At 43.8% G+C, this 21,125-nt stretch overlaps 1 non-coding gene across 1 annotated transcript; it reads right to left on the bottom strand.

The window, feature by feature from the left end:
• Positions 1-14,384: 14,384 nt before the first annotated feature.
• On the bottom strand, positions 14,385-14,476 carry trnar-ucu (transfer RNA arginine (anticodon UCU)). The gene is given in 2 exon segments: positions 14,385-14,420; positions 14,440-14,476. It is a non-coding gene; the product is annotated as a tRNA-Arg (tRNA).
• Positions 14,477-21,125: the final 6,649 nt, after the last annotated feature.

The following is a 21,125-nucleotide window of genomic DNA, read 5'->3' as shown; positions in this document are numbered from 1 at the left end:
TGTGAAGCGAGATGGTAGAGAGACAAATGGGAGCGTGTGTGGCTGGGACAAAGTAGCTGAGAGTGTGATAGGAGGATGAAGGTGGGGGGTAATGATTATAGGTCGCCGCACATGGTGGAGCAGATAGGTGGGAATGAAGATGGACAGATAGGACAGTTCATGAGAGCAGCAGAAGCCCTGGACCTGAATGAACTTGGATGGATGGGAATGAGAGTTGACATGTTTGGCCAGGGGCCAGTGGGTGTTGTTTGGTGCGGGTGTCTTGGAGAAGTTTTCCGAAGTGGTCTGTAATTAGGAATCCGATCTCCTCAGTGTCGAGGAAACTGCAAAGTGAACAATGGATGCAGTAAATCACATGCGCGGAAATGCAGGTCAAACTCAGATGGACATGGAAGGGTCCTTTTGGGCCTTGGACAGAGTTGAGGGCGGAGGTGTGGATGGATGTTTTGCAAATCCCGTCTTGGAATGAGAAGCTTCCTGGGAGCGGATGGGAGGGTGGTTTGGTGGGGGCGTGCACCACCAGGGAGTCGAAGAGAGAATGATCTTTACAGGAAGTGGGTAGGGGTTGGAAGGGAAACATATCTTAGTTGGTGGGTTTCATTTGCAGCTGACGGATATAACGGAGGATGTCATGATGTCTACAGAGTTTGCTGGATTTTAAAGTGATGTAGAAGGGATTTCCGTCCTCGTCATAGTTGCAGAGATGGGTTGTGTGAGCGGAGTTGAGGGAAGTGAATGAGATGAGCTGGAAGGCATCATCGATCACGTGCTAGGAGAAAATGCTACGCCACTGATTCAATCACCTCCCTGGCAATTTTCTAAGTATGAACAGGCACGTCATAAACATGGTGACATACTTCACTTCGTGATGTGTTTTTAACCACACATCCCCAACATCACCATGTCAGCCTACTTGCACTTCATTAACATAATTAACTCTTCCATGTCTCTGCTCTTCTGCACCTCACACTTTTGTCCATTCGTTTGGACGGCACGGTCATAATAAACTTCCATCCGTCCTTTCAAATTCACTCCATGCTGTGGTGCTCGACATGCAAGGAATAGGGAGAGAGAGCAGTTGAACACTTGGCTACAGGGATGGTCCAGGAGGGAGAGTTTTGGATTCTTGGATAACTGGGGATTTTCTGTGGTAGGTGGGACCTGTACAAGCAGGATGGTCTTCATCTGATCCAGAGGGGTACAAATATCCTGGGGGGATTTTCACTAAGACTACTGGGGTGTATTTAAACTAATCCAGCAGAGGGATGGGAACCAAAATTGTAGTTCAAGTGTAGAAAAGTTGAGAGTAGGGAGGTCCAAAAACAAGGTTCAGGGACACAAGATTGCGCCAGTAAGCAAGAAATTGGTTTGGAGTGTGTCTACTTCAACGCCAGGAGCATCTGGAATAAGGTCGATGACCCTTGCAGGATTGGTTGGTACTTGGGAATTCGGTGTTGTGGCCATTTCGTAGACATGAATACAGCAGGGACATGAATGGTCGTTGTAGATTTCAGGATTCAGATGTTTTATTAAGAACAGAGAAGAAGGTAAAAGAGGGAGGATGTGTGGCATTGTTGGTCAAGGACAGTATTACAGTTGCAGAAAAGATGTTTGGGAACTCGTCAACTGAGATAATATGGGAATAAGTTATAAACTGGAAATGAGATGTCACCCTATTGGGAGTTTTCTATAGTCCTCCGAATACTTCCAGAGATGTAAAGGAAAGGATAGCAAAGATGATTCTCGAAAGCAGTAAGAGAGACAGGGTGGTTGTTATGGGGGATTTCAACTTTCCAAATATTGACTGGGAACACTATCTTGCGAGTACTATAGATCGGTCAGTTTTTGTCCAATGTGTGCAGGAGGGCTTTCTGACACAGTAGGTAGTCAGGCCTAAAAGGGGCGAGGCTACATTAGATTTGGTACTAGGTAATGAGCCCGGCCAGTTGCTAGACTTGGAAGTAGGTGAGCACTTTGGTAATAGCGATCACAATTCTGTTATGTTTACTTTTGTCATAGAAATGGATAGGTGTATACAGCTGGGCAAGAGTTACAGCTGGGGGAATGGCAATTATGATGCGATTAGGCAAGACTTAGGAAGCCTAGGATGGAGAAGGAAACTGCACTGAATAGGCACTGCAGTGAATAGGCTTACTCAAGGAAACGCTCCTGTGTTTCCGAGATAAGTATGTACCTGTCAGGCAGAGTGAAAGCTGTCGAGAGCGGGAGCCGAGTTTTACGAAGGAAGTAGATTGTCTGGTCAAGAGGAATAAGAAGGCTTATGTTAGGATGAGATGCAAACGCTCAGTTAGGGCGCTTGAGGGTTACAAGGTAGCCAGGAAAGACCGAAAGAGAGAGCACACATGAGCCAGGAGGAGTCATAAGAAGTTGTTGGTGGATAGGATCAGGGTAAAGATTAAGGCTTTCTATAGGTATTTAAGGAATAAAAGAATGACGAGAGTAAGATTAGGGCCAATCAGCAATAGCAGTGGAAAGTTGTGTGTAGAGTCAGAGGAGATGGGGGAAGCACTAAATGAATACTTTTCAACAGTTTTCAGTCTAGAAAACGACAATGTTGTCGAGGAGAATACTGAGAGACAGGCTACTAGACTAGGTGAGATTGAGGTTCACAAGGAGGAGGTATTAGAAATCCTGCAGAGTGTGAAAATAGATAAGCCCCCTGGGCCGCATGAGATGTATCCTAGGATCCTCTGGGAAGCCAGGGGGGAGATTGCCGAGCCTTTGGCATTGAACTTTAAATCGTCCTTGTTTACAGGAATAGAGCCATAAGACTGGAGGATAGCAAATATGGTTCCCATGTTCAATTCCCACGTGGTTAAAGATGCCCTCCAACGCATCTCGTCCACATACCGCACCTCCGCCCTCAGACCCCACCCCTCCAACCGTAAAAAGGACAGAACGCCCCTGGTGTTCACCTTCCACCCTGCAAACCTTTGCATAAAACAAATTATCCGCCGACATTTCCGCCACCTCCAAAAAGACCCCACCACCAGGGATATATTTCCCTCCACACCCCATTCCACCTTCCGCAAAGACCGTTCCCTCCATGACTACCTGGTTAGGTCCACACACCCCTACGACCCACCCTCCCATTCTGGCACTTTCCCCTGCCACCGCAGGAACTGTAAAACCTGTGCCCACACCTCCTCCCTCACCTCTATCCAATGCCCAAAAGGAGCCTTCCACATCCATCAAAGTTTTACCTGCACATCCACTAATATCATTTATTGTATCCGTTGCTCCCGATGTGGTCTCCTCTACATTGGGGAGACTGTGCGCCTCCTAGCAGAGCGCTTTACGGACCATCTCAGAGACACCCGCACCAATCAACCAAACCGCCCCGTGGCCCAACATTTCAACTTCCCCTACCACTCTTCTGAGGAAATTGGAGGTCCTGGGACTCCTTCACCGCCGCTCCCTCACCACCAGACGCCTGGAGGAAGAACGCCTCATCTTCCGCCTCGGAACACTTCAACCCCAGGGCATCAATGTGGACTTCAATAGCTTCCTCATTTCTCCTTCCCCCACCTCATCCTAGTTTCAAACGTTCAGCTCAGCACTGTCTCCTTGACTTGTCCGGACTTGTCCGACCTGCCTATCTCCTTTTCGACCTATCCACTCCACCCTCTCCTCCTTGACCTATCACCTTCATCCCCTCCCCCACTCACCCATTGTACTCTATGCTACTCTCTCCCCACCCCCACCCTCCTCTAGCTTATCTCTCCACGCTTCAGGCTCACTGCCTTTATTCCTGATGAGGGCTTTTGCCCGAAACGTCGATTTCGCTGCTCGTTGGATGCTGCCTGAACTGCTGTGCTCTTCCAGCACCACTAATCCAGTATTTGCTTTCCAGCATCTGCGGTCACTCTTTTTACAACCCTGTTAATTTTAGATCAGTGAGCCTCACGTCAGTTGTTGGTAAAGTGTTGGAAAACGTTATAAGAGATAGGATTTATAAACATCTAGGAAGGAATAGTTTGATTAGGGATAGTCAGCATCGTTTTATGAAGGGTAGGTCGTGCCTCACAAACATTACTGAGTTCTTTGAGAAGGTGACCAAGCAGGTAGATGAGAGTAAACTGGTTGATGTTGTGTATATGGATTTCAGCAAGGCGTTCGATAAGGTTCCCCACAGTTGGCTATTGTACAAAATGCGGAGGAATGGGATTTTGGGAGATGTAGCAGTTTGTATCAGTTATTGGCTTGCTGAAAGAAGACAGAGGCTGGTGGTTGATGGGAAATGTTCATCCTGGAGTCCATTTACCCGTCGTGTAGCGCCAGGGTCGGTGTTGGGTCCACTGCTGTTCGTTATTTTTTTATAAACGACCTGGATGAGGGAGTAGAATGGTGGGTTAGTAAATTTGCCGACGACACGAAGGTCGGTGGAGTTGTGGATAGTGATGAAGGATGTTGTAGTTTACAGAGAGACATAGATAAGCTACCGAGCTGGGCTGAGAGGTTGTCAAATGGAGTTTAATGCAGACAAGTATGAGGTGATTCATTTTGGTCGGAGTAACCAGAATGCAAATTACTGGGCTAATGGTAAGTTTCTTGGTAGTGTCGATGAGCAGAGAGATCTCGGTGTTCAGGTACAGAGATCCTTGAAACTTGCCACCCAGGTTGACTGGGGTGTTAAGAAGGCATACAGTGTTTTAGCTTTGATTAATTGAGGGATCGAGTTCTGGAACCATGAGGTTATGTTACAGCTGGACAAAACTCTAGTGCGGCTGCACTTGGAGTATTATGTACAGTTCTGGTCACCACATTATAAGAAGGATGATGAAGCTTTGGAAAAGACGAAGAGGAAATTTACTCGGATGTTGTCTGGTAAGGAGGGAAGGTCTTATGAGGAAAGGCTGAGGGACTTGTGGTTGTTTTCGTCAGAGAGAAGAGGGTTGAGAGGTGACTTATTAGAGAAATATAATATAATCAGAGGGTTAGATAGGGTGGACAGGGAGAGCCTTCTTCCAAGAATGGTCTCGGCGAGCACGAGGGGGCATAGCTTTAAATTGATGGGTGATAGATATAGGACAGATGTCAGAGGGAGATTCTTTACTCAGAGTAGTAAGGGTATGGAATGCTTTGCCTGCAACAGCAGTAGATTCGCCAACTGTAAGGACATTTAAGTCGTCATTGGACAAGCATATGGACGTACATGGAATAGTGTAGGTTAGAAGGACTTCAGATTGATATGACAGGTTGGCGCAACATCGAGGGCCGAAGGGACTGTACTGCGCTGTAATGTTCTATGTTCTATGTTCTATAGTCTAACTCTCACTGCTTCTGTTCAAGGGTGTACTTGCGTTCTGTTCACTGTTTCATTGTGCATTATCTGAATGACATTTTTACTAACGCCCATTTTCCCAAACGTGCAATGCGGCCTTCGCAGCTTTATCTGTCCACAAGGGCTCCAACATGGTGGAAGGGAATGAGTTGCAGGTTATTTACCCACTGATGTAATCCTGCGGTCTTCCAATACCTCTCCTGCATGTGGGAGTACTCACAACAAGGGTTGCTCACCCATCACTGGGCGGCTAAATTTCAGTTATCATCATTTTCTACAAATCTCTTGACTGTCTTCACTCTATCTATCCCTGTCATGTCCTCCAGCCCACTCAAGAGCAAATAGAGCTGGTCAATAGTATGCCAACCCAGCCAGCGGACACGATACCCGAGATTATGTTTTAAAGTGCACTATCAGATATCTGCATTCCCTCGAATTCCAAACTCCGGAGCATGTTCGATTTGAACTGTTTCATGTTTGGTGCCGAAACGTCACCTGCCAAGGCCATAAATTATGAATTGCCGTGGCTACATAAATCTCACCAGGCAAAAGGAAAGGAATTGCTCACCAAATGATTAAGAAAAACTGCAATACATGGTGAAATCAAGGGCAATAAACTGGTATCAATACTACGTCGTGCCTTTTATATAATAGAAGCTTCAAAGCTTTAGTCTGTGTGAGTTTAAACGAATGTTGATCCCTCTCACATTATGAGATATTGGGAAGCTGACAAAGTGTTATATCAAACAAGTGATCAAAGAAGTGTGTTTCAAGTCATATTTTGTCACACAAAACGAAGCATGTATCACAAAACTGAGATTACTGAAGTTTTTCTGCTCGAGGTCATCATCTTTTGTCAGCCTTAAAACGCTTCATATGTTAGTGCTGCCATAGCTCAGTGTTTCGAGCCCGGGGTTGTAACCTCGATTCACACTACAGACTTGCTGAATTTTCTTGCAACTGTTGCAGCAAGCATCCGAAGGTGCGTTCTCCATGTTGTTAGGAATTATTTTTGAAGGAATAGCTGGAAGTGATTTTATACGCAGACCAGACCACATTTGTTACAGTTTGGAAGTCCACATCCGCGTTTTTCCTTCGAGCAACATGAGGATGACAATCTTCTGATGCGAAGAATGCCTTCATTTTGCAGGAAGAACAACGTGACTCAGTAGAAGCAATGAAGTAACGGTGAAACAGTGGGGGACGAAAACGTACAGGGATGCGTCTGAATGTTTCCGTTCCCTCTGTAGAGTCAGGAATGTGCTGGAATCCAATTAAACAGGAAGGAGACTGGAAGACCACAGCTATCCAGGCTGCCTCAGAGTTGGAGAAGTCAAAGTTTAGCAGGTACCAATTATTGCCAATTGGGGCAGTCCTCGAGGGACAGCCTCCGGCCTGTTTACCCCTCAGCTTATGAAAACAGAATTGGTTTTTAATGCGAGGCATGAAGAAAAAAGTGGCCAAACGGGTCAATTCCTCATTTATGGAAGTTGGGCTCTCCTGAGGCCTTTGTCACTTTCAAAAGATGTGTCTGCATAGTTCCCTCTATGGGTCAAAATGAGGTTCGGTTCTCCCGCAGTTCATGAACAAATTTGATGGTATCTGACTTCAGTCTCATTCACTGGTTCATTTGTGATTAAAACTTTGCAGGGAAAGTCTCATTCAGATGAACATTTCAGACGTCAGGCTGTGGGACAATTCTTTGGGACTGGAAACGAGAATATTTCTAGGTTTGATGACTGGCACTGACATAATGTATAATTCTGTGCTGTAAAAGCACGGTGTCACAAACACAGTTTTTTTGGAAGGAATTTCTCATTTTAGGAAAAGAAAGCTATTCTGTTCAGAGAAGACGCAATTGCACATGCCGTCCTTCCTGGTTACCTCATGGTTACGAGGCAGCGCTTTCAACGCTGTGGTTTGATTGGTCAGGTTTCATTTGTTGGTCAGGGAATCAGGATTTATTGTTCCTGATAAGAGAAACAACGAAAGTAGAGCATCTTTGCCATTTCAAACGCGTCCGCATGTGCCTTGCAATATTGTACAGGGCGGCAAGGTGGCTCAATGGTTATCACTGTCAGTAAGGTGCCGTTTTCAGGAGCAAATGAAGAGAAAAAGGGCAAAGAGTTGTTCTCGTGAGGGTTAATCCCTGGAGGATGTTTGTACATTTGTTGCATCGAATAGGCAATTTCTGAACTGTAGGCATTCCATGTTACCTTATTGTGTTGCTTTAGCACATGTTCAGACAGGGGAGAAAAGTGAGGAAAAACAGTCACGACCCAATCAGTGATTGATCCATTGTGCAACAACCAACGGATTCACTTTTGACTGAACTAGCTCCCATTTCCCCGAAATTGGTAATGGTAGTACACAGCATTATAGCGGGTTTTCATGTGTTGTTTTGGCCCAGGCATCCTTTCACACCATGGACTATACTGGTACATAAAGAGATGATTGAAGACATGGATGGCGATGACTGGAATGAAAAGACGTCAGGAAGAATGGACAGCGTTTACTTGGAAACAGAGAAATGGAAAGGAAGCCAACGATGTAGTGGGGGATAATGACATTTGAAAAGACAAAGCGGGGTTTCATGGGATGGTAGAAAAGATGAATAGATCATGTGGCGTGACAACAGGTAAAACTGAGCTGTGTCCATATGTAAGGTTTCCAGGCGATATGAATTTGGTGAGAGTAAACAGGAGGGAAATTCCCTCATTCGGATGGAACTATATCTAGAGTTTAGAACTACAAAACCAGCGATGAATGATAAAGAGAAGTTTGGAGCTCGCAATCTTTTTCTTTCTACAGCTATTGAACTCGAAAATGATTACTTTTTCTCAGGAAAAAATATTCAGAAACTGATTCTAAAATATTTGTAAAGACGCGTGCAGACACAGAAGGAGTGAATTTCACCGGGACAGGGAGTCTGGGCGGCCAGGATGGGTACGCGTTAGGTGCACACTCTCTAATTGGTTAACCTTAATTGGAAAGAAATCTCATACCACCTCCAACTGAGCACGACTAAGTATAGAATCAGCTGATTGTGAGGAAAGGTTTAGCAGCTTGTTCTACGTGAACTTCTATAAATTGTAAAAGAACTGAGCTGTCTGTGTTAGCTCAGTAACAAAGGGAAGCAGGTTAGCTCAGTTCGCTGCATAAATGGTTTATGATATAAAGTGATGCCAACAGTGTGGGAATAATTCTCGCAATGTCTCAGCATACCTTCAGGATCCTGATCTCCTCACTCAGCTAATTCTTTAGAAGATGGCGACAATCAAGGTGAAATTTTACAATCGTGAGTTGGAACTGACCTGTCGACGTCATGCACCTTTATTCTTTCATCTGTTGCATTGGAATATTTGGCTGCCATCACAGAGAAGGGAATGAGTTCATTTGCTGCTCACTCATCTCGCCCAACCATATCTAGTGACAAGACACGAAAAAATTCCTGTTTGAATTCTGTAATCTTCACAGCAGTACTCAAAAAAACATCTTTGTCATTTCTATTCCAGTTTTTCTGATAACAGGCAAAATGTTCAATGAGATAAACCTATTAATTTTTGGATTGTTTTGATGGACTGTGCGAGTTTGCAGCAAAATTAGTCATATGAAAAAAGCTAAACATCCTTTCCAGAATTTAACACGGCGCAGGCTCAGCGATATGAGAAACGTCATCGATTTCAAAAATCACCTCTGTATCTCTAGTGAGTGATGGTTATTCACTAAGGGGGTCTAAGGGGTCTTCATGGCTGGTCTTAAGTAACTGAGGTATTTCCCAAGGACAGAACACTCCACAAAATCAGAATTTTTAAAATAAATGCTGTTTTACTCAATGTTCTTTTGCAACTTTTAAATATATATGCTGACACACACATACATGCATACGCGCGCGCACACACACACACACATATACACACACACACATATGTACATACATATAGGTCACACATTCGACGTGAAGAACTTTCAAATGGCCGACCATCCATTCCAAAAATTCTGAATTCACACACACACATATGCGTGCATATGTATTTTCTTCCTGTAGAATGTTTTTCCTGTAGAATGTGCGAGCTAAGAGTTTTCAGTCATGTCCCTGACATTTGAATCTGCGGGAAGTGCACCCAAGTGCATCTCCTTGGCAACGGCTTTAGGGACCTGGAGCTGAACATTGGATCTTTCGGTAGTCTGAGGTGAATTGAGAGAAGTTATAGGGAGTCAGTTACACTTCAGGTACAAGGAAAAGGTCGATGGGATACAGTCGGGAGATGAAAAGGGAACAGGCAGCCAGTGCAGGCATCCGCTTTGGCTGTTCCCATCTGTAACAAGCACACTGTATTTGTTACTGTTTGGAGGTATCACCTATGAGGGGTAAACCATTTGGTACAGATTTCTGGCACAGCGTTGGTCCCTTTGATCAGAAGGGGAGGGGAGAGGGGAGGAGAACAATAGTTATTGGGGACTACAAAGTGAGGGGGACAGATTGCAGTTTCTGTGGGTACAGGGCAGGCTCATGATTGATGTGATACCTCCAAGTTACCAGGGTTTGTGATGTCTTGCAGCGTGGTTTCTGGATCGTTAAGATGAAGGGGGAGCAGCCCGAGGTCATGTTTCATATACGCACTAAAAACATATGTAATATTAGTGATGTGGATGCATGGCAGAAATTCAGGGATCCAGGTTGACATCTTAGATCTAGATCAAACAGAGTTGTTCTCTCTGATTGGTTACACATGTCACGTCATAGTGAGTGAAAGAATAGGGAGAGAGCACATGAAGACTTGGTTGTAAGGATGGTGCAGGTGATAGGGATTTGGATATCTGGATAGTTGGGGCTCATTCTGGAGTCGGTTGGACCTCAACAAACAGGATGGTCTTCGCCTGAGCCGGTAGGGTACCAATATCCTGAGTAGATAATTTTCTGAACCTCCTAAGGAGGGTTTAAACGAATTCAGCAGCAGAGTACGAACCTGAATTTTAGCTGCAGTTTGCAGGAACCCGTGAGTGGTTAGGACATAAATAGGTTTTCGGGTTTGGGACTGAATGCTGGCAAGGAAGAAGTTGTTTTGAAGTGTATCTACTTCATCGCTAGGAACAACTGGGATAAAGCAGGTGTCATGGGTTGTTGACTGGGACTTCAATATTGTGGCCATTTCAGACACATGAATGGAGCACTGAAAGGAATGGTTTTTCCTGGCACCTCAGTTTCGACTTTTCAGTAAGAACAGGAAAGTCGTTACAGAGGGGGAGATGTGGCATTTTTAGTCAAGACAGTACAATGGCAGCAGAAAGGATATTTGGTGAGGACCCGACTCAATCTGCTGAACTAGAATGGGCTGAGATTAAAATCAGGCAAGTAGAGGTCATCACCAAAATGTTCTAGAGATATGGAGGAAAAGATTGCAAAGATGATTCTGGATAGGAACGGAAGTAACAGGGTAGTTGCAGTGGGGAAGTTTAACTTTCCAAATATTGATTGGAAATCTTATTGTTTGAGGAGCTCTGATTGGGCAGTCTTTGTCCAATGTGTGCAGGACGGTTTCGTGACACAGCATGCAGACAGGCCAACAAGAATCAAAAACATAATGGATTTGGTACTGCTTAATGAAGCAAGTCAACTGTTCGATTTGGAGGTAAGTGAGCACTTTGGTGCTAGTGACCACAATTCGGTATGGTTATTTAGTGATGGATAGGAATATATATATAGGTACCGCTGGGAGAAAGGCCAGTATGATGCAATCAGACAAGAGCTAGTATGCACCAGATGGGAAACTAACTGCAAGGGTTTTGCACACTTGAAATATGGAGCTTGTTCAGAGAAGCGCTCATGCATGTCCTTGCTAAGTATGTGTGCGTGCAGGGGATATGAGGTTGAGACAGGGAGCAATTTTTTCTCAAAAAGTTGGATTTCTTGCCAAGAGGGAGAAGGCGGTGCATTAAACATGAAATATGAAGGCTGAGTTTGGGCACTTGAAAATTAAAAGCTAGCAAGGAAGGGGCAAAAGAGAGAGCTACTCAGAGCGAAGAGGGGACATGAAAACTATTTAGCTGTCAATTTTATTTAAAACCCTGAAGTTTGACATTTCAAGAATAAAAGAATATTGAGGATATGATTCGGGCCTGTCAAGAACAGCAGTAGGAAGTCGTCAACGGAGTCCGAGGATAGGAGAGGCACTGAATGTATATTTTTCATCATAGCTCAAATGAAAAAGACAATATTGTCGAAGAGAATTTTGAGATAAAATCTGTTAAAATAAACGAAATTGATAATCATAAATACGAACTGTTAGCAATTCTTGAAAGCCTGAAAATAGACTTGTCCCCTGAGCTTGATGGGATGTATCCTAGGATTGTCTGGGAATCGTGGGAGGAGATTGCAGAACGTTTGACTACCAACGTTATTTCGTCAGTGTCTATGTGATTAGGGCGAGAAGACCCCAATTCAGCAAATATTGTACCCTTGTTCACGAAGGGGAGTCGGGAGAACGCTGGTAATTATAGAAGAGTAGGCGTATTTCCTTGTAGGTGAAGTTTTGGGAAGGATTATGAGAGATATGACTTATGATCTCCTAAGAAGGAAGAAGTTGATTCGCTACAGTCAACACGATTTTGTGAATAGCAAGTTGTGCCTCACAAACTTTATTGAGCGATTTGAAAAGATGAGCAAACAGGTGGATGAGAGTAAAGTGGATGACGTGGTGGATATGGTTTTCACGAAGGCACGGTAGTCTGTTGCATAAAATACAGAGACATGGGATTGAGGGTGATTTAGCGGTTTAGATCAGTCCTTGGCTCGCTGAAAGAACACAGAGTGTGGTAGTTAATGGAAAATATTCATCCCGGTGTTCAGTTACTCATGGTGTACCACAAGGTTCCTTTTTGGTTCCACTGCTGTTTGTCACCTTTATAAATGACCTGGGTTCGGGCATGGGATGATGGATGAGTAAGTTTTCAGAACACACTAAGTCGATGGAGTTGTCAACAGTGCCGAAGTCTGCTGCAGGTTTCAGAGGGACATGAATAAACCGCAGATCGGGGCTCAGAGGTGGCAAATGGAGGTTATTGTGGAAATGTGTGAGGTGAATAACTTTGGAATGAGCAACAAGAATAAAACGTTCTGGGCTAATTATAATAGTCTTGGAAGTTTCGATGACCAGAGCGATCTCGCCGTCCATGTATATAAAACTCTGAAAGTTAACACACACCTTGTTGGATTTGTTTGCAATGAGCACAGTGTGTTAGTTTTTATTGGGAGAGGGAATGAGTTTCAGGGCCGAACGATCCCTTTGCAGCTCCAGAAATTTCTCTGGTATGGCCAAAATTGTTGATTTGCGTGTGGTTCTGGTTGCCACATTATAGGACAGATGTGAAGGCATTGGAAAGGTTGCTGACGAGATTTCATAGGATGTTGCCTTCTGTGAAGGGAAGGTCTTACAAAGAAAGGCTGAGGGGCTTGAGGCTGTTTTTGATAGAGATAAGAAGTTTGAGAGGTGAATGAATAGAGACATAAAAGATGATCAGTGGTTGCCGTAAGGTGGACAGTGAAGGCCTTTTTCTACAAACGGTGAAGATTGGCACAAGGGAACATCGATGTAATTTGAGGGTGATAGATGCCGTGATAGATGTCTTTCTCGGAGTTTAGTAAGGGTGCAGAACGCCTTGCCTTCAACAGTCGTAGACTCACCAACCTTCAGGGCAATTAAATGATCAAAGGATAAACTTACGGCTTATAATGTCAAAATGCTGGTAAGATGGACGTCAGATTGGTATCACAGGTCGGTGCAACATTAGTGCCAAAATCACTTCATTGCAGTGTAATATTCCTTGTTTGAACTGTTCTTCAGCTTGAAGTTGCAATCATCTCTGGTCACTATCAGTAAAACAAATACTGGCGAGAATCCAATATGCAACTTTGGCAGTTCATGTAATGCCATTAATGTCATGCAAGTACAGCAAGCTAACTAATTGCACACTGGATCTGCCGTCTAATGATGACGAACGGCTCCTGATCTTACCACTCGGCCCCTCAACCCAATTACACAATTTTTTCTGTGTATCTGAAACGAAACGCAGAGCAGAGATGGTTATACTGATAATGAATCATCGATTATGAAACATCAGCTTCAGGAAAATGGCATACATAAATGTGGTGAAAATCGGTTTTATTGAATCCTGCGTACGTTTTCCGTGGCTTCCTGCGTTGATCACAGGCAATGTTATGTGGTCTTTGTACTGGGATTTTCCTTCTATCGGCCTCAATTCATCAGACAATTCGATTCATTGACATTTCACCAACCTCCTTTGGCTTGTTCATATGACACAGCGACCCACACTGCACACAACATCAACAATGTTCAGCATACTCCGTGCACGAGCACGTGGCATGGTTTTTATGCACAGTGAAGATTGAATAATTTTCTGCACGGGCAAATTAAATTCAGTTTAATTAGTAAAGTCGCAAGAATCCAGAGAAAGATTCAAAATGTCAGAAATTCACGTTCATTACCTTGGCCAGAATTCCAGCCCAGCAAAGGGTAAAACTGCCCCTGAATCCATGCAATTGCTTGCTCCATGTGTCCACTTGGAAACCTATGTGAAGGAACATTCAGCCTAAAGGAGAACTTGTGAGAATCCTCCTCTGTCTGATCTAAAGCTGAAACAAGAGCTGTCTATTCCAGCTGGGTGGGAAGCGAGGTGGAGGTGAATCCAAAATATTACTTGGCGTTTAATTCGTATTGTCCACATTGTGATTGCTTTAAAAACTCGGCCAGAAATGTCACAGACAGAAAGGAGCAGAAGGAGGCCATTCTTAACACCGATCCTGCCCCGCCACGTAATTTGATGTCATCATGACTGACACAACAATTTTATGTCTTTTTTCAGCCCATCCACCCCATCGTGTTGCCTACTGACTAACAGGTATTTATCGATCTCTACCATAAATAGACATCGATAATGTAAATCTGTGAGAAGAAAATGTTCCGTTTCGAGACAGTTGGGTTTATGCACGAATATGACTGGTTTTGCAGATGAGCAGCCGAGTCTGGTCTGGCAACTTTGCAAAACATAAATTAAAACTCGACTCTGATGGGATTCGAACCCACAGCCTTTGAATAGCAACCTGAACTGTGATGTAGAAGTCCAACGCGCTTTCCATTGCGCCACAGAGTCGCGCTAGTGGCTAGCTTTAAGCACACAAATTTGTCTTTGAGGGCATTGCATTCAGGACACCCACCTCGCGCCTGTCTGTCCTCGTCACACTTTCCGGTACCTGGTCCTTATCCACTTGTGCTCTGGCTCATCAGGTGTTCGGCTACAGACTGCTGAAACGTTCTCATGACACTTACCTTGACCACATGTTCAGATAATGATTTCCAGTTAATCAATACTCTATAGGTGAAAGTATTCTTCCTAAATCTCCTCCTTGTCTCCTGTTTTTCAGTTATGTCACTCTGTTCCTTCCCAATACAGGTTTATCCCTATCACACATATCTATCCTCTTCATCAGATGAGCACGTTAATCGGTTTCTCATTCAGACTTCTCCCCGCTTAGATAAACATCCCCAGCCTAGCTCGTGTACCTTCACAATGGGAGTGGTCAGGCCCTTGCCATTCTTTTCATCTCCTGTGAAATTCTCCTCCAGCAATCAGACGCTACCAGTATCTGGCGATTACAACAGAAAAAAACAAAGTTCTCAGAAGAAAAGCCAAAAGGTCTGAACAAAATCAGCAGCTTTTGGTCATCTCTGATGAGAAAGGAAAGTTAACGCTTCGAGTCCAATGATCCGTCTTTGGAACTGATGGGAAGGGCGGGTGGGTGAAGAATATGTAAGAAGGGGGAGGTTTTCTAAAATGATTGAACTCGATGTTGGGTCCTAATGTTTGCATGGTCTGTCGGTAGAAAATGAGTTGCGTGTCTTCCAGCTTGTGTTGTGTCTTGAACGAGCACTGCAACAGACCAGAGATTGAAATGATGGCCTGGGAACACAATGTCTCGATTACAGTGTTGCTGGAAAAGCACAGCAGTTCAGGCAGCATCCGAGGAGCAGTAAAATCGACGTTTCAGGGAGACAGGCAGAGAGCCAGAATGGTGGGAACACATTGTAATGTTGAAGTACAGGAGACTGGAAGATCGGGATAGTTTTAGTTGATTTTGGACAGAACGTAAGTGATCTCAGCTTTGTCACCGATTCTGTTTTGCTCTCTCCATTGGAGAGAGGTTACCTTCGGAGCAGGAAATACAGTTGCCTCGATTAAATGAAGTGCAGACAAATCTCTGGAAGATGTGACGAGAAGCTTCACAATAAGGAGAGATATCGGAAACCAGCAGGAAATGTAACTTACAACATAGAACGATACAATGCTGTTGCCACGACCTGAAAATAATGTGATGTCCATTGTAATGGAAAATTAACATTTATTTTGAAACCAATAAAAGGACTGGGAAACAAATAAGTAAGTACCGTACTTTGAAGTGGCAAGTGTTGCAGACAGACTGAAAAAATGTAAAGTTAAGCTGAAATAATAGCATACTTACAAGGCCAGTAAACTACCATATCAACAGTCAAGGAATGATAAGAAAACCTCCGTATCTGGAAAGTAACTCGAATGTTTCAGGCCCCTGAACTTGAGGTGATGATAAGAAGAAGCAAATTCTAGTATCAAGGGAAAATGTATTATTTGTGAAAGGTGAGTTAGTTACCTTTTTGGGAGATAAAGAAGCAACATATTCAGTCCTTAAATCAAGGCAGTTGAGAGAGTCGACGTCGTGGGTGCATCAGGAGTCGTGATATGAAAGAGTTTAACCACACCCATATTGTGCGGAACCAGTAATGCTGAAACAATCTAATTCTCATTACTATTGTTGGAAATCTGTCCTTTAAATCAGATGGCTCGCGATCAAAGGCTTGCAGGTAATACGAAAAGAAGGTTTACCAGCGCAAGCTGTAAATTACGACTCACGACCCCGATGCATGTCAATGAGTGGCGATTAAGCCAGGGAGCCATACGTTCAGTAAGCGATTCGCTCGCCCAGCAATCAAGTAACCATGTTAATTCCATTAACACAGATTTTCTTGCTGGGGATATGCTGCACTGCACAGCACATACACCGTGATGACCCTTACAAATCATATGAGAAGGATTGTTTGAGGAGATTGGTTGAACCAGTTCAGTTAGTATTGTGCGAAGTTTATTGGAATGATCACTGATGTGCAGTCAGTGTAAACCTATCCAAAGTATCTTTTGATGTGGAAGGCACCTTTCCTCACGTACCATTTGCGAAGGCATCCAGCGAGAGGTGGCAGGATTTGAGATGATGGGTACTGCAGGCACAAAAAAACGAAAGGTTGTCTTTTCAGCGACGATGTGCATATCTGATTCAATGCAGATATAAGGACAGATATGAAGAAACTAAATTGGCTAACTCAGGCAAATACAGCAGTCCAAGAGGGTAGCCTATCGATTAGCTCTGGTAGATGTCTCGGACCCAAGATTAAGAAGGGTCCCTTCTGAGTGCAGGGCAAAAGGCAAACGTGATGTGGGGTTCATACGAAGCTGTGAACCCATAAGAATAGCCCCGAAGTCTGAGTATCGTCCATGCAGAACACAAGACTCGTTAAAACCCGAGGCTGTCAAAGGATATTACTTTGCATCCCTCCTGAAGGCTTGGGTGATAATTCCCTGTGGATAATCACCAGTGAGAGCCCCCATTTTTCTGCTCAAAAAGGCAAACATTCCAGTTGAATCGGGGAAACGGAGCTTTGTTCAAGACCTGCAGGTAGTCAATTATGCTGTTGTTCCGTCTGTCCCAAATGTTCCTAATCCTTGTACGATATTAGCTCAAATTCCACTTGACAGTAAATGGTTCTCTGCTATGGATTTAGCAAATGTCTTCTTTAGTGTACCGGTACACCCAGAAAGTCACTTCTTGTTCACTTTTCCACTCAAAGGCAAATCATATACATTCAATCAACTTTGTCAAGATGACTGTAAGTCCCCCACCATAATTAATGGGGCTCGATGCTGGAGTCTGGAGATTCTTGTTTTAACCCAGGGGTCAGTGCTTCTGCAGGATGTAAACGAATGCTTAACAGCAGCACCAACAGAGAAACAATGTGAGAAAGATACGCTTGCGTTGCTCTGCCTTTCACAAAATTACAATTTTTGCAACAACAGGGGAAGTTCTTAGGTCACTTCTTTCTGAACAAGGGAAGGCCATTGGTCAAGACAGAGTTCAAGCAATCCAGCAAATTCCAAAGCCTGACACAAAGAAACAATTGCTATTCTTTTTGGTCATGTGCTCTTACTGTAGAATTTTTATCCCACATTACACAACCCTTGAGGACCCCTAAATGAAATTTTCAATGGCTAAGATTTGCAGAACCAGAGACCTTAGCAGTTGAATTGAAAATGGCGCTCCGAACCAAAGCTAAACTGGGGATTCCGAATCCAAACAAGCCTTTTATACAAACGGTAGATGCATGACATCTGTGCTGATGCAGGATAATGTGGGAAAACTGAGGCAGGTGGCTGACATTTTTGTAAAACTTAGACCTCGTAGCGGTAGGATTGCTGATATGCGTGCGAGCCGTGGCTGCAGCTGAAAAAGTTTGTTGTGACGTCCAGGGACACAGTCGGCTTTGGAGAATTAACCCTACTGTTCCCACATGCATTCGTACTGTATTCCGAGCAAAACACAGCACACATGTCGGCAGCACGTTGGCTCAGAAACAACACTGTGCTATTGGAGATGCCTAACGTTACAATAACGAGATGTAACGTCCAGAATGCTGCTAGCCTTCTCGCCGCAACAGGAGACGGAGACCCACATGACTGTGTCGCTGTAACTAATAAAATTTTCAACCAAGCCCAGACGTGCAGGATTCACAAAATCAGAATCAGGATATGGCTTTTTTTGTGAATGGGTCAGCATTCTGGAGCAAACGGACAGGGCAGAATTTGTTTGGTATACTGTAGAATCACTCCATTGTATGGAGGTAGTCAAAGCCGAATCACTCCATTGTCATCTGTTAGCTCAAGCAGCAGAGCTGATTGCCTTGTCTGAGGGATGTAAATTGGCTGAGTGAAGGATAGTGAATATTTACGCCGACAGCAAATATGCATACGGGGTTGTACATAATTGTGGAACTCTGTGGAAACACAGAGGTTTCTTGACCTACTTTGGAAAGCCCAAAATACACCGTGGCCTAACTTCTGACCTCCTGGAAGCGGTTCTACCGCCTAAATCCTTCGCTGTCTGTAAATTTGAAGCCCACACGAAAAAGTACGATTCCCTTTCTCAAGGCAATGCGAATGCAAACTCAGCGGGAAGGACGGCAGCCCAGCAGCCGCCAAGTGATCAGTTGACATGTGTATGTCAAATATTTGTAATCCAAAACAGACTTATGGGAGTTCGAGTAGCAGACCACGCCGAAGGACAAGCGTGAATGGACAATGGCAGGGTGCAGAATGAGGGAATGGGTGTGGTGTGGCCCCATTGGTAAACCCTGTCTACCGCGATCATTATTCCCATTCCATGCCAATTAACACACAGTGAGGACCATGTGTCAAAAAGGGGGGATGTACCGAATAAAGTGGAATGATTTTATCTTGATATGTAATTTGGTTTCCGTGGTCGAATCAGTAACTCCTCTTCTGACATGGTGCAAAATAATTTTCCAAAGGTCATCTTAGTCAGTCCGGGACTGAGGTTTAGAAAAGAACAAATATTTCTTTTTTTTTGGAGCTTGCTGTGTTTACATTCTCCCCGCCTCATTCTATATAGAAGTACTTATAAACTCCATTCCTGTCTGTCCAGGTGAGACACTTTGTGAGGCGGGTAGTTTCATTGGCAAATAAAATACATTTATCCACATGAAGCTTCCTTTCACCCTCTGTCTGCCCATTCATTCAATTTGATCACTGCTGTTCTGAAATATTTCACCTCTGCTCTCCTGTTGTTCTTCCGTAATTCGAGGGAACCTCGAACCGAATCCCAATATTATATTAATTTACGGTTGTGTATGTTACATCAATGACCAGACCAGAACAAGTTAGCAGGAAATTGAATAACACAAAAAAGCTTTTTAAAATTCCTTCCAGAAAATTAACCAACTGCAGAGTCAGAATATGAGAAATGTCTGAGTGCACTGATATTTAGCCCATTTCACAATGCACAGATACTCCTCGACGAGTTCAGTCTTTGCAAGATGTTTATTTATAATTGTGACAATTCCCTGGGGCAGATCCTCCCTCAATGCACAAAAATGTATGCTGCCAAAAACTATTTCAGTTCAGATTAAAATCGCTCAGGATACTTTCCATCAACACCAAGTTTCCTGCGCCATGTCAATTGAAATGTATCCAGATGAGGTTAGAACTCTCAGCCTCTTCTCCCACAGCTCCCTGTTCCATGTCAGCAGAAGTTGCTCCAGCCTAGTTTGGAGCTCCCAGCCTGGGCGTTTCACGCGCCTCTCTGCCTTCATAGAAGGACTGTGTGCTCACGGAATTGGTCACTGGCAGAAAGAGTAGAGATTGACGCGTTCATTCCACTCTCAGTTTCCGATCCGATTATCGCCACTGCGTCACTAAATTTCTCTGATTCCAGATCTGGAAACCGGTGTGATTAAAGTGTGCAAGCGTAGTTACTACCTTGTCTCGAGGCACTGGTAAAGTATCGTTGTTATTAAAACTTACATTTAAACAATTTGTATGCTACGCCTGTACATTTCATCTTTTCTTGAAATCTATCGAACTCAGTCTTCAACATTCTCAATGATGGAATCTCCAAAGCCACTGAGGACATCGAAGATGACTTACAACCCAATCTCAGTACGTTATCCTCTTGTGCATGTGGTGCTGTTCCAATCTACGCCATTGCATTTATTGCTTTTACTGTTGGTTATTTTTTCATGTGATCATATAGTGGCTCGTCCTCTGCATTGTGGCTTTAGCAAGGTCCATTCAAATCCGAGTATCAGTAATGCGCAGTTGTTCCGTGTTACTCCACATAACCCTTGCAAAACAAAGGCAGAAAGGAAATAATCAATTTTTAAGGTTAAAATGCTCTCGAAGGTGATGATTTTTTTCTTCAAACTTTAACTGCACCCAATCTCGGCGAACTTTCTCCCTTTCGCAATCACTATTCTTCCTTTCCATCCCTCCTCTCATGTCACTGGGACATTGCACAATCTAACATTCACTTTCACATTGACATCGTTAAGTTAGTGCTGCAGCTGTCACTCTTGTTAGGTGAACGTGCCCCAATACCACCATGAGGAGCTTTAAACCCATTTAATGCAATCAGTTAATTGGGTTATCAATCATCATGTGAAGTGCTGATTTGCATGGACCAGAGTTCACTGGGGCACTGGGTTCATGAAGAGGACAGAGAAAGGTATGGAGGAAAAGAGACTTTATTGGAAAAGACCAATGTTTGTGAATTCCCGACATTTATTTCAAGTGTTTATTCTCCTGTCGCTAGAGTGTTATGGAAAATTCAGCAATTCACAGAAAAGAAGCGATATGACAGCTGTGGAAACTGTGCAGAAGTGATTTGCCAATATATTGTCCTGATTAAATAACTTCAGCAATGAAAGAGTTTAGGCAGACTGGCCTTGCTTTTGTGAGAGCGGGGAGATTGAGAGGAGACAGTATTGAGATGTAGGAGATAATGAGGGGCATGGATTGGGTACACTTAATGAAAAATTTCTCGATGATGGATGGATCAATCAATCATAGATTTAACATAATATTCATAAATGTTCGAGTAGCTGTACATAAAAAAATACTTTATCAGCTAGCGAGTGGTTGGTATCTG

The sequence above is a fragment of the Chiloscyllium punctatum genome, chromosome 33 (genome assembly GCF_047496795.1).
Source record: "Chiloscyllium punctatum isolate Juve2018m chromosome 33, sChiPun1.3, whole genome shotgun sequence".
Taxonomy (NCBI): domain Eukaryota; kingdom Metazoa; phylum Chordata; class Chondrichthyes; order Orectolobiformes; family Hemiscylliidae; genus Chiloscyllium; species Chiloscyllium punctatum.
The sequence above is the reverse complement of the archived record's forward strand: the minus strand, read 5'-3'. Positions and strand labels throughout refer to the sequence as shown.